Source organism: Nomascus leucogenys, chromosome X (genome assembly GCF_006542625.1).
Source record: "Nomascus leucogenys isolate Asia chromosome X, Asia_NLE_v1, whole genome shotgun sequence".
NCBI lineage: Eukaryota > Metazoa > Chordata > Mammalia > Primates > Hylobatidae > Nomascus > Nomascus leucogenys.
The window spans coordinates 21,548,719-21,563,485 of record NC_044406.1 but is presented as its reverse complement, the minus strand read 5'-3'; positions in this window follow the sequence as shown (position 1 = coordinate 21,563,485).

Sequence of the window (14,767 nt, the reverse complement as noted above, 5' to 3'; positions counted from 1 at the left end):
AATCTTGGGCTTCTCTCCAAACCAACTGAATCAGCATTTTAAGAACGGTTTGATCTCATTGCCAGTCATTTTACAGAAGGGTTGAAATATATCTGAGAAGGAAGGGACAGGGATCTTAAGGGGATGTGTCTAAATAGTAAAATTTGAGAAGCACTGCGTTGTATCACACCTGCCTCAGATTACTACTATAGAGACAGGGTAGTACCACATCTGCCTCAGTTTACCACTGTAGAAACAAGCTAGTATTTCAGGAGGGTGGCTGGTTGACTAGTGGCTTGAGCAGGCCTCACAGGATGAAGTTATTTTGATTATGTCTGTCAGTAACCATATCTGCACTGGTTATATCACATCGGAAAACTCTGACTTGGTTCTTTATGCCAGATTTTAAGATGAAATATTAATAAACTGAGAGGTCCAAGACACATAAAGAAGTGTTCAGATATGTTGAAAACAGGTCTAAGAAGAAGAATTGAAGAGATTATGAATGTATATTTTTGAGAAGAGTTGCAAATAAGGCAGGATAATTTTCTTCAAGTATTTGGAGGGATACCACTTAGAAAGGGGCTGTTTGATTGATTGGATTCATCTTTTCCATTTATTTTTTCTCATTTATCAGATATTTGTGGAGAATCTAATGTGTATCTGTCATTGAAATATACATATCTTCAAAGTATACATATCTATCAAAGTATTACCTCTTATTTGTTTTGGGGGGAAAGACTACATGGTGTTGGAGAAGGAGATAAACATTAAGATTATTGTTGAGAATAAGAAAGACAAGGTGACTGTTCTCAAGGAGATAGTAACCCAGGGTTTCTATGGCACACAGCACATTATGTGTACAGGTAATATACATGTAAATAAACACATGCCAATATTATTTCAGAAAATGGTAAGTGCTCTCCAGGTGATAGAGACTTGGAGGGAACTAGTTTAGTTCTTGGGGTCAGGCGTTCAGGAAAGTCTTCTCTGAGATGACATTTGAGCTAAATCCTGAGTGACAAGATGGAATCAGCTATGTAAAGGACAGAGAGAGAGCAATCCAGATAGGAAGAAGAGTAAATGCAAAGGCTCTGGGGAAGAATTAAGCCTGGCATGGTCTAGGACAGTCCTAAATGGGGCAATAAAAGGATGAAATGGCCAAATGTACCCTCCCTCCCAGGGTATGTGCAGATTGAATGTGTGTGATGATGGGTATATTTTTCCTCTGTGCTATTCTCAGCTATGGCGGCAGGCTGAAACAGTAACTGATCGGTTACCATGGTTTCCAATGGAGGCAATGTAGCATGTAATTATTATATACAGCTATCATTACTAAATTCAGTATGGCATTTGATGTAATTCAATAAATAATTTGAGTCATAACTCTAGAAGGAGAGTGTAACTGCTTACAGGCTAACATTTTTAGGAAAATTACTTAAAATATTTTTTTCATACAGCTTGCACTGATGAATAAAATTTGGTAGTTGGTTCTAATTGCTTTTCTCATATCAGAAGAAAAATTGGTAAAAGGAGGTTTCAGGTCTGCCTTGATAGGTAAAGTAGTGTTGATTCAGGTACTAAATGAAGCAAAACCCTTCATTTGGTTTTTAGCATGGTATTTAGTGAATCTCATTTCGTTGGGTTTGTACATCTTTAACAATGAAATAAAAACACATGCTTTGTGAAACATATAATAGAGAAGAGAGAGAGACTTTTAAACAATCTACCATCTCCTCCTTCTCTACAGATTCCAGAGCAAGTTTCCCCAATTTGTCACTGAGCACTAACTAATTAAGGAGTTGTCACCTTCCTGGCCTTTCCTCAATGTTATATATATATATTCAAGGGAACTGCCAAGTGTTTCCATTTGTACTGTTATCATTTGAAGATAAGTAATTTCCATTTATTTTAATAAAGGCAACCAGACATGTATCTGTGTTAGGCTTCTTCATGCCATTGATAAACCCCTCTCTTAATCAATTTTCCCAGTCACTTGCTTTCGGTATTACTGTGTGAGAAAGTGAACATCTTAACTAAGTCACAAATTGGCACCACCATATGGAAACAGAGAAGGACTGGTGCCAAATTGTTCTTAATATTTTTATAAACTATGTATCCATTTGCTAAATCTTGAGTTCCTCAGGAATAATCCTCTGGAATACTTGCAGGAATCTACTCATTGATACCCCTATATGATATCTTCTTTTCCTTGTTTTTCTCAAACATATGTATGATATTATATGCTTTTTGTCATTCGAGATGATGTGGGATAGGAATAGAAAAGTGTGAGGAAGGGATATTATACACAATTCCTTTTCTCAAGAGGTGTATGGTCTACTTGAGGGAAATGAGAAGCATGCACAGTATAGGCATCAGTAGAAAGCACACACAGACGTTGTAGTATATCTGAATTGGGTTTATCACCTTCTCCCATTTTGCTTGTGGTGCCAATTCACCTTCCTGAATTTCCGCTCTCTTATATATCAAATGGACACACTCAAAACTGGATAATAGGGTACATGCAAAGATTCAATGATAAAATATATGAAGTTGATAAATACTGTACTTGGCACATAGTGAATGATCAGTAGAAATACAACAAAAAATAAGGATGAAAGTCATATTTTACAGAGACATTGAGCACTTTGCAGTTGGGTAGGAAACATGATTGGAGTATTTGGGGAAGCCTTCATGGGTGAATTAGGATTTAGACTTAGAATTGAAGGGTAGGCATGCTTTAGACATGTGGAAGCAAGGGGACTGTTTCAGGTGAAGGGAATGGCATATGCAAATATGTGGCTAGCTTTACCATTGAATTTTCTATTAATTTAACTTTCTTCAAAACTCAATTATGTTAGTATGGAACTGTGTTTTATTTTTTGAACTATGTTTTCATTCCTCTGGGGTCATATTAAGTTGATATTTTGTTCATTATTTGAAGAATTAGTGAAGACCGTCTGTTTTTTCCATCAAGAACTGGATGAAAATATCCTATGGCACTTCTCCAAAGACTGCTAACAAAACAACACATGAAGAGGCAAATGGAGGCAAATTTCGGAAAGTGGAAGTTTTCCACAATAGTCTTTCTTTGGCTCATTCTGCTCCTCTGTACCCCCTTCCCCACTCCATCCAGTTATTCTTTTATCCAGTAGCTTCTTTTTGTGCCTTGACTGTATTCTCCCATCCTGGTGAAACGATTGGATACATGAAGGCCACTGAGCCTAAATGATGTCCGGCTATAAATATAGTACCACTTAGGGAATATTGGTATTTTCAGAGTCAAGCCAGAAAGAAAAAGCAAACCCTTCATGGTAAGTCCCTGTTTTAGGTGATAACACTTTACTCCCTAAAGTATAGTGCATTGGTGAAAGTTGGCCCCAGCTTTGAGTAAGGCAGGTAAGCTAGACATCTATACTTAAAGTGAGGGGCAGTGGTTGGGCCAAATAAGAATGGATGCCAAATGCATCCATGTAGGCTATCAAAAAGATGATTGTAGGATTACAGGGACTCTTCCCTTGGAAATGGATCTTAACAGATTTCATATGTTGCAGCTATGAAATCTGTGATAGATAAGTAGCAGCTATGCCTTCAGAGTCATGGAAGTATGTCTTTCCCTTTCATCCTCCCCATTGATTGTACTGAGAGATGCTCTGAACAGGATTATGTTGCAAAAGTGAATGGTATTGAGGCCGATCAATATTCAGAATATCTAGTTTGGTGATCTGCAGTAGACACTGTAATGTACTGACCAGATCTCCCTTCACTAAAGGATGTGTTGTCTGCTCTGCTAGGAGGGATGCTGGCAAACAGTCTTCAATTTTCAGCCCCTTCAAAGATTGCCACAGTTGTGGAGGGCAGTCTTGTCCAAGGTCACTCTCTTTCCTGAGGTGGCTCACATCCATTGACTGATTGATGTAGGAGAATAGAGGCATGGCCATCTTCGCCCATCTCAGTACCATTTTGTGGGGCCATTCTAGCTGCAGAGCTCCACTTGGGTTTGGCTGAGGCTGTCAGTGGGCCTGCATCGTAGCTCAGCATCTCCCTCTGCTTACTGCTGTTTCCTTCTCCCCCTCCCGTAAGCGTTGCTCCCAAAGACACTCCTCCATAAATGTGCTGCAGTCTAGCCTTCATCTCAGAGGGTGTTTCCTAGGGAACCAAACTTACAACAAGGTGTTTTCCTTTCGGTTAAGTCAGTCTTCCAACCAATGTAATGTGGGACACTGGTGTGCAAGAAATGAGATTAAGTTGTGTTGAGATACTCATTCTTTCAGCATTCATAATGGCTGGGCCTAGCCTAGGGTGATGTAAGCCCAGCTGGTCATCTGGAGTCACTAGATGCCTTGACTACTCATCCCAGGTGCTGTGCAAATAGTTATGCCATGCTATTTAAAGGTTGGGTGAAGGCACTGTGTTTTTAGGAATGCTCCAAAGACAGACACACTGTTACTCCTAGGAGATGTCAGTTTTTTTTTTTTGTTTGTTTGTTTGTTTTTTGTTAGACACCATACCTTTAAGGTTGACACATTTATCAGTTAACAGTTGCAAACTTGAAAGGGAGAGCCTAGAATTCTGAGGCACTGAAGATAGGATAGTTAAGTTTTGATTAGGATATAAAAGAAGATGGGAGTTTATATTGAACTTGGAAAAATGTCCAGTTGAGAGGATTATACAAATTATTTACAAATAAATCAAAATATCTAAATGTTCTCTTTTAGACTATTCTCTGCTATTACTTTCTTTTTCTCTACCACCCACTCAGATTTCTTCATCTCCAAGAGCTGCACATAGCATTTTTCCTAATACATTATATTAATTTCACAGGAGCACTTTAAATAGTGGCACAGCTGCAGTTGTCATTGAACAGGGTATGAAATAACCTTGGAGTATTAACTGTTATTTATTCGTATGGTGGCTTGGGTTTAACTGTATGTAGGCTTTGCCTTAACTTATAAAAGGTATTTGTATAATCCTCGTTAATAACTGTAATTCCAGAAGTTAAAAGTTATAAGAGTTTACATTTTGATAATTAATGCAGCTCATACTAGTACCTGAAGTACTTTGTAAAAAATAAATTCCAAAGGGCAAAACTGCTATTATTTGGGCTTAAAATATTTGCAGGCTTTGGATAGAAGAAATTATTCCAAACTCACTTGGGGACAGAAAAGTGTTTCTCTTTCTTTACTTTAGCTTCCAACAACGTTGCTTCCTTCAAAACAGGAAAGAATTGAATGGCAGTGTGGGCCAGATAGGGCTAATCTTGCATATGTTTAAACTATTCTTGAAGTTCTTGCAATATTATATTTTAAGCACACAGTAGTGTGCTGGAACTGGTTCCCATCACCTCGTGAGAACTGACTGTAGCACATATATTTCCATCTCCATATCCAGTGACATTATATTGGTAACTTGAAATTAGCTATGGTGAGAGTATTTATACCACTGCAGAAGTTAACAACCAGTTAGGGTTTTCCCCTCTTTAACTCCAAGGGGGCTAGTTTTTAAACATTTGCCAATATACCACTGCCGTCGACTCATATCATTCCAGCATAAATTACAGTTGTATATGAAATTTAAAAGTACATAATGTAAAAAACTTAAAAGGATGGGCCTTCACATCCTTTCCAAAGTTCAGATGTATCGAGAACCTGGAATTTTGATGGAGGCTGAATGAATTCACAAGTTTTGGGTAACTTAGGAAATCATGCATCTTGTTTCTGTACTTCAGATCTAACATTTTCCAATATTAATGGCTCTTTGTAGGTGTTTTCTGTGGCCAGGTTTAAACTCACTCTAATAAATAGAACAAAGGATTTTCCTCAGGGGGTTGAAGTTACTTTTCTTTGTTTTTGGATTTGAAGGTATTGTACCTGAAATATATAGGAGTGATTTGATTGATTGCTCACGTATGATTAAGCTCACTTGAATTTTAGCGCAAATCGTTTACTTAGCTTTAAGGGTATGGGTTTAGAGTGGAGCTAGAAAGTGATGGTTATCTAGCAGTTGGGGTGGGGGCTGGAGGAGATCATGATCTCCCCCATTCAGATAGGTGGCTAGAAGCCTGGAAATCTGACTTCTGGCATATGAAGCCACTGTCTTTTCCTCCTCAGGATGTGTGAAGTCCAGCATTGTAATAAAAGATACATCTGAACACATTCAGCTTTGCAGGTGGTATAGCTGCAGTTTTAACACAAAACATGAAACTTTCCATGTATTTGTACTTTCAGTTATTGCACCTGGGAGGTCCATAGTCAGGGTATACCCTCCACATTGCTGCTCATTGAGCCCCCAATAGTTACCTCGTTAGATATGATTACCTCCATATAGACAGTCCGAAAGTATTATAACAGTGTATTTGATTGTAATATCTAAATATTTTATTACACAAAACAAATGGGAGCTTAGAGTAATAGAAATAAAATAAAATAATGATACACATTGAAGATTGTGAAATAATAGTTAAAGGGGGCAAAATCACAGGAAATGCCTTTCTCGGAGCCTAATTAACTAAATAGAAAACCTGATTTATTTTTTACAACTAAAAAAATAAATAAGTAGAAAGCAGAAAAGTAAAATGAGACAAGCTTATGCTGTAAAATTGAAAAGTGACAGAAAAAAACCAAAAATTCTGCATAGTCTAGTGTAGCAAAAAATAACTCAGCAAAGATAGAAATTGAATAAAATCCCAATAATTCCCCTAAATACCACTCAATTTTTGGGAAAACATACCAAGGAGATAAATAAGCAATACTGGGAAAAATCAAGAAACATATCTTTCTGACTAATTGCTCTTTTACATTCAAGGGCGAAAGAAGCACAATGCTTATTCTTTTCTGAGAAATAGGGCTGAGTGCAGAGAGCAAGCTGGGTGGACTGGGAGTTGGTACAGGATTTCAGAAGAGAAAGCAGAGCTCAAATTTCCCAATAACTGTTTAAAAGAGTTCTAATGAAATGTTGACTACTCCTCCGTTTCCATAAACTCGGGAAGGATTGAAAACACTCAAATTGAAGCTCCGACAGGCAGGAAAAAAAACAACAACAAATCAAACAAACAAACAAAACAAAACCCTGAAATAAAGTGTGAATGGTGTCAAGGGGAATTCACTCAGAAATGTATCTGGACAAAAAGAAAGTATAAAATATATTAAGTATGAGACAGATGAAAAGAAGTAAAATAGAAGCTATAATAGAATGAAACAAAAATAGAAAACAAAAATCAGTAAAAGAAAGAGGGAAAAAATGAGTGAAACGAGACAGGAAGAGAAAAACCAGAAGAAGCTAATCTTGAATACAATGCCAACTAGGATACAGAAGAAAGTATTCCAAAATTGTTCATGCTACAGAAGAAGTCACAAAGAATATTAATCAAGTTAAAGTAGAACTACAAAGATAAGAAGATACAAAAGAGGAAGATGTAAAAGGAGATTGAACAATATGTAAGCAAATTGAGAACTAAGCACAAGTTATTAGCTTATACATAAATGAGAAAGACACAGCTGAAAATAAAACTTCCATACAAAATCTGGAGCAAGAAAAGATTTAGAGATACAGTAGAGGAAAATTTTTTAGAAACAAAGAAAAATAATCCCTTGAAACTTAAGGAAACACACTTCATAGCAGGAAAAATTATTTGCAATTAATGACACTGAGACATATTTTGATTCACTCATTGTGCTTAAGAATAAAGAAATAATTTTTAAGTAATCACAGGTCTTCAGATATCCAGGGGGAAAAATTGGCTGATTCACAAGGAGAAAAAAAGATCAGGGTAGTCACTATTATTCATGAAGTAGTGAATTTCCTCATCCAAATAAAAAGATTGGTATAGTTACTTTTAATTTCAAGATTAAAAAATGGCCTGAGGAAAGTAAATGGCATACTTGGAGTTACAGATCAATAGCAGAGTTTATACTAGAATCCAGATGTTCTGATTTGTGGTCAAGCATTTGGAATATCGAATATGTAGCTTCTTTCACCCACATGCAATGTGCCATAAAACTTTTCTTTTTTCTGTATCTTAATTTGCTTTTGATTACCTTGGCCCTCCGCATTCAGGAAAGCCATTATAGGCATTAAAATTAGATATACAGCGAAATATCATGATTTTCTGGAAAGATATTACCTTCTAGACACTGAGTTTATAACTGTTACTAGGTAAGAGTAGTTCAGAGTAGAGGCCAGAGAAAGGCAAGTGCAGTTCAGTGTCAGGGCCATGGACAGTAGAATTTGACCTAGAAGAAAGCCCATGATCAACCGTCTAAGGGACTCAGGAGAAGAAAACTATGGAAACGACAGTTTTTAAATTCAACGGAGAAAAGATGTCATACGGAAAAGGCAGCATTTATTTTTTATTAATCTCTCTAGGCTCTGTTCAGATAATGATCCAATTATATCAGTCACCTTGGATAAAGAACATAAGAGCATAACACTACGGAGCAGCCTGAAATTATAGTTACTGGTAGCCCTGTCTTGCCCCCCTAGACCCCATTTATGCACTGACATTAGATCATCTTTGTTATTTGTGAGTTGCTGTAATACTTTTTGTTGTGAGATTTTTACGTTTGAAATGAAGAAAAAAAATAAAGCACTAACCTTTACTAACCTACCATGAGCTGTGTTTTAGGAATTGCCTTTTGGAGTAAAGTGTACATTCTCTATTCATGCTCTGTTTTTTTTCTCTCTCTGTGACTGAGGGGGAAAAAAACTTCGTAAAGGAAAGACAGTGTCCTTTAGGAATTACTATCATGACCTTCTGTGTGAAATATATATAGGCTTTGTAACAGCCTATGGATCTATTAAATTTCTTTGCTGATAGCAGCAGTATTTAAAAAATACTTCAATTGCATTATTCCTTTCTTGCTACAGCTCAAGACTGAAGAAGCTGAAGTCATCGTGCAAAATGGCTGTCACACACAGGTCACATGATAAGGAGCTCAAATCTAGCTACTAACTAATTGGAATGTCTGTTTAACCCAAAAGACAGGCAGATTCCTGCCAAAGTGTATCTCTAAGTTTATGATGGTGTGAGCATGTTCCTGTATACAAGGAAAGAAAAGCATTTGCCACTAATAGGACAGATTAAGTTTTAGGTATTCGAATAGCTTTTGTAAGGTCTACTAATATTATTTTTCCCTGCTTAGCTGAAATGTTGGCTATTATACTTTTGAATATAAATTATATTGTAGCTAAAAGTATCACTTTTTTTTTCCATAGGAGCTGAAACAGATGAAATTACACTTTACTATAGTTGAATATTTCTGTAAGAAATGTAAAAATTTTTTTTGTGTAGCTGCAAGTACACATATGAATTAAATATGAGTCTTAATAAGGTATTACATCTATCTAGTTAAGTAAAAGTAAAAATTATGAATTACTACTTAAAATGAATAGTTTTAGAATTTGAAAAACTAATAACCCAACATTAATCATGTATTCATTAATCAATCAATCAATTATTCACCAAAAATTGTATTAAGTACCCACTATGTGCCAGGCTAGAATTGTACTAGTAAAAAAGACAATCCATGATCTCACAGGCTTTCCAGTGTAACGCGTTAGAAAGTAAGTCCTAAACAAAGAGCCAAAGACTATAAAATGTCTGGGGATCTCTGGTACTGGATAAGAGTAAACAACTTCACTCTGTGTCTCCCAGTGAATATGGCTGTAAAAGTTGGAATGAATGCATGGAGCAGGTATTTGAGGGGTCTGAAATATAAACAGTAGCAGGTGAAAGGGGAAAGAAGACAAGAATTAAAAGTAGCACTGAGCTGGCAGTGAGTTTATCCCGTTTTTCCTTCAGTATCTGCCAGCATGAAGACAAGGCAACCTGGAACCTGGAAGCAGGCTTGGGGTAAAGAGAGAGAGCTGCAGAAGAAGACCTCTATTTCTGGCTCTAGAAGCAGGAAAATGGTCTTCTAATGCTCAGAGTTGGGAAATCTACTTTTTTATTCTTTTCTCTTTTCTCTCACACCTCAGCCCAAGCAATCCAATGACAGCAGGGTGGGTAGATGTAATAGAGAAAAAAACCTACAGTAGCCTAAAACACTGAGAGAGGAGATCCTTTCTCTGTGATGGGAGAAGCTGAGATACCAAGAAGGTGGGGCAAACTCCTATTGAAATTTTTCTTTCTCTGTCTTGTCCCTAAACACAGCACAGGTGGCAGGAAATGTGCACCAAGGTAAGGTAAATAAAGCTTCAGATTTCTGGATAGAGGACCACAAACAAGAGCCCCAGGGAACCAGAATGTCCTGGGGAGATGGTGGAGAGGGAAGAGTTTGGGAAAATAAACCTCTTAAAGTTCTTGATGAACTCTGAAACTCACCGATGGCTGTGCATGCTCACATAGGACCTATACAGCCAAACAGACCACTGCCTAGGTCACAGGCTGGCCACTTGGTGGTGCACACGAGGGGCAGATCCAATCAGCACTGAAAAGGCTTTGAAATTGGAACTGACGTTGAAAGCACAACCTACAGAAGGCTGGCAAGAACTTGTGGCCTCAACCTAACTGGGTCAATTACCTGCTAAAACAATAATATCAACATTCTCCATATGATTCAAACAAGATTCAGAAGCCCATAATATGATATTCAAAATGTCCAAGATATAATGCAAAATTACTCAGTATACTAGGATCATTTTATGTGCATGAGAAAACATAATCAACAGATACCAGCACTGATATTATATAATTGTTGGAATGTTCTGACAAAGACGTTAAGGCAGCTATTGTGAAAATGCTTCAAATAAGTAAGGATGAACGCTGTTGAAAAAATGGAAAGAAAACCTCAGCAAAGAAATAGAAAATGTAAAGAAGAACCAAGTGGATACTTTTAGAATTGAAATATAAAATAACCAAAGTTAAAGAAAAGAAAAACTCACCAGAAGAATTTAACAGCAGAATGAAGGCGAGAGAGAAAAGGAATCAGTGAATTTGAAAATAGGTCAGAAGATACATCAGTAGAAATGATCCAATTTGAACATTTGAGTAAAAAAGACTTTTAAAGAATGAAAAGAGCCTCAGGGACCTGTGGGATAACAACAAAAAGTCTAACATTTGGGTCATTGGAATTCAAGAAAGGAGAAAGAGTAATATGTAGAAAAAATATTTGAGGAAGCAATGAACAGAAACTTCCCAGATTTGGTGAAAGACAAACCTACTATAGATTCAATACTATAGATTTAAGAAGTTTAGTACATCCCAAATAAGATAAACGCAAAGAAATCCATACCCAGACACATCATAATGAAACTGCTGGAAAATGAAGTCAAATAAAGCATCTTGAAAAAAATCAGGGAAAAAATGGCACATTACTATTTTTTTTTTTGAGATGGAGTCTCATTCTGATGCTCAGGCTGGAGTGCAGTGGTGTGATCGCAGCTCTCTGCAGCCTCCACCTTCCAGGCTCAAGAGATCCTCCTGCCTCAGCCTCCTTAGTAGCTGGGATTACAAGCATGTGCCACCATGCCTGGCTAAGTTTTGGATTTTTAGTAGAGACCAGGTTTCGCCATGTTGGCCAGGCTGGTCTCGAACTCGTGACTTCAGGTAATTTGCCCACCTAGGCCTCCCAAAGTGCTGGGATTACAGGTGTGAGCCATTGCACCTGGCCAGGCACATAGCTTTTTAGAGAATAATGATTCAACCAAGAGCTGATTTCTCCTTAGAAACCATGGATGGCAAAAGGAATTGGAACAACATTTTAAAAGTTGTGAAAGAAGAGAATTATCAACCCAGAATTTTACATCAAGCAAAAATAATCCTTCAGAAATAATGACAATCTCAGATGAAGAACGAAGAGAATTTTTTGCCAGCAGAACTACCTCTGGAAGAATTGTTAAGGGAAGATGTTCAGAAAGAAGGAAAATACCAGAAAGAAACTTGCAACATTAGGAGCGAAAAGAAAGAGAAATTGCAAATATCCAAGTATCATTGGCTCTCATTATTTTATTGCATTATTTAAAATATTTTTGATAAATGAAAGCAAAAACTATAATGCTTGATGGGTTTTTAATATTGGTCAGTGTTATACATAAGAGAGTTACAACATAAAGGAAACAGAGTAAAGGGACTTATATGGTGAAAAGCTTTCTACAGACCACTTGTAGTGGTAAAACATTGATTCTATGTAGATAATAATAAGTTTAGTATAAATGTTATAATTCCTATTGCAACCACTCAAAAATTATATAAGAATATACAGGCCGGGTGTGGTGGCTCACGCTTGTAATCCCAGCACTTTGGGAAGCCGAGGCGGGTGGGTCACCTGAGGTCAGGAGTTCAAGACCAGCCTGACCAACATGGTGAAACCCTGTCTCTACTAAAAATACAAGAAATTAGCCGGGTGTGGTGGCAGATGCCTGTAATCCCAGCTACTCGGGAGGCTGAGGCAGGAGAGTTGCTTGAATCTGGGAGGTGGAGGCTGTAGTGAGCCAAGATCGTACCACTGCTGTCCAGCCTGGGCAACAAGGTGAGACTCCGGCTCAAAAAACAAAAACAAAAACAAAACCTAAAAGAAGACAGAAAAGAAGGAGCAGAGGAATAAAAAATAGAAGGAAAAAATTGAAAACAAACCACAATTACAGTTGGAGACTTCAATAATCTTCTCTCAATAATTGATAGAACTCAGACAGAAATCAACAGTTATAGGAAAATGTGAAACATCATAAACTAATAGTGTATAATTGACATTTATAGAGCACTCCTCTAATCAACAGGAGAATGCACGTTCTTCCCAAATGTACATGGATCATTTGTCAAGATAGAATGTATCATAGGACATAAAACAAAACTTAACAAATTTTAGGACTGAAATCATAAAACGTATGTCAATTTATTCTCTAACAATAAAATAATTAAGTTAGACATAAATAACAGAAAGGTAAGGGTAAAAATCTCCAATCATGTGGAATTTAAACAGCATACTCCTAAATACTTCATGAGTCAAAGAGGAAGTCTCAAGAGAAGTTAGAAAATATTTTGAACTCAACAAAAATGAAAATACAATCGATCTAATTTGTGATATTCAGGTAAAGTAGTACTTAGAGAGAAATTTTCGGCGTTAAATGCTTATAGTAGAGAAGAGGGAATTTCCAAAAATCAGTAACCTAAGCTTCCATCTTATGAAACTAGAAAAGAAAGAGCAAAATAAACCCAAAACAACTAGATGGAAAGAAGAACAAAGATAAGAGGAAGAATCAATAAAATTGAAAGCAAAAAATAAAGAAAATTAATGAAATACTTGATGTTGTGAAAAGATGACTAAAATTGATTAAAACTACAGTAAGACTTAATAAGAAATAAAGACACATATCACCAATATCCAGGAATGAAAGAAGATATTTCACTGCACACTCTACATACATTAAAGGGGTAATAAGGGAATACTATGAACAATTATACAAACATAATTTACATGAAATGGAGAATTTCTCAAAACTTACAAGTTGCATATTAATGTTTGCTGAAGATGAAATAAATAACCTGATAGTTCCATAATCATTAAAGAGATTGAAGTCATAGTTAAATTTTTCCAAAAAGAAAATCTATAGGCTAAGATGGTTTCACTGGTAAACTTTACCAAACATTTAAGGAAGAAATAGCACCAATTGTATATAGTGCCTCTCAGAAAATTGCAGAGAAGAGAATACTTCCTTCTAAAATAGATTTTATGAGGCTAGCATTACCTTAATATTAAGACCATACAAAGACAGTACAAATGAAAAAATAAAAGTACATATTAATACCCCCATGACCAGAGATCCAAAAATCCTCAAAAAATATTAACAAATAAAATCCAACAATGTATAAAAGGAATAATACACCACAACCAAAAGGGCTGTGTCTCAGGAATGCAAGACTTAACATTTGAAAATTAATCAATGAATTCCATCATATTAACAATCTAAAAACCTAAAAAGCACAGTTATATCAATTGACATAGAAAAAGCATTTGACAAAATTCAACATCCATTCATGAGAATAACACTCAGCAAACTAGAAATAGAAGGGAGTATACTCAATCTGATATAGGATCAGGAATAAGACAAATATATCCACTGTCACCACTCCTATTCAATATTTTACTGGAAATACTGGGTAGTGTATAAGGAAATAAAAAGAAATAAAAGGTATATAAATCTAAAGGGAAGAAATACAACTGTCTCTATTCCAAAATGACATCACTGTTTATGGAGAATAGTCCAGGGAATCTATAAGAACTTCCTAGAACTCATATGTGGGCTTGATGAGGTCATAGGCTACTAGGTCAAAACACAAAAAAGTCAATCATATTTTTATATCCTGCATAGCAATAAATAATTGGAAACCGAAATTTGTGAAAAATACCATTTTTAATAGCTCCAAAAAATGAAATATGTATGTATAAATCTAACAAATCATTTAAAAGATATGTATGCTGAAAACAAAATGCTGATCAGTGAAATCAAAGAAGATCTAAATAAATGAAGAGACTGTGTTCATGGATTTGAAGGCTCAACATAGTCAAGATCTCAATTTTCCCCAAGTTGATCTATATATTTAACACAATTTCAATCAAAATCTTAGCAGGAATTTTTGTAGATATATTAGTTTTTTACTGCTGTATATCCAATTACCCCAAAATGTTGTGACTTAAAACAATATGCATTTATTATCTCACAATTTCTGTGAGTCAGGAATCTGGACATGGATTCTTATTATACATTTCTGACAGGCTGCAATCAAGATGTAGGCTGGGCTAATCTTAACTCTTGACTGGAAAAGGATCCACTCCCAAGCTCATGTACTTAT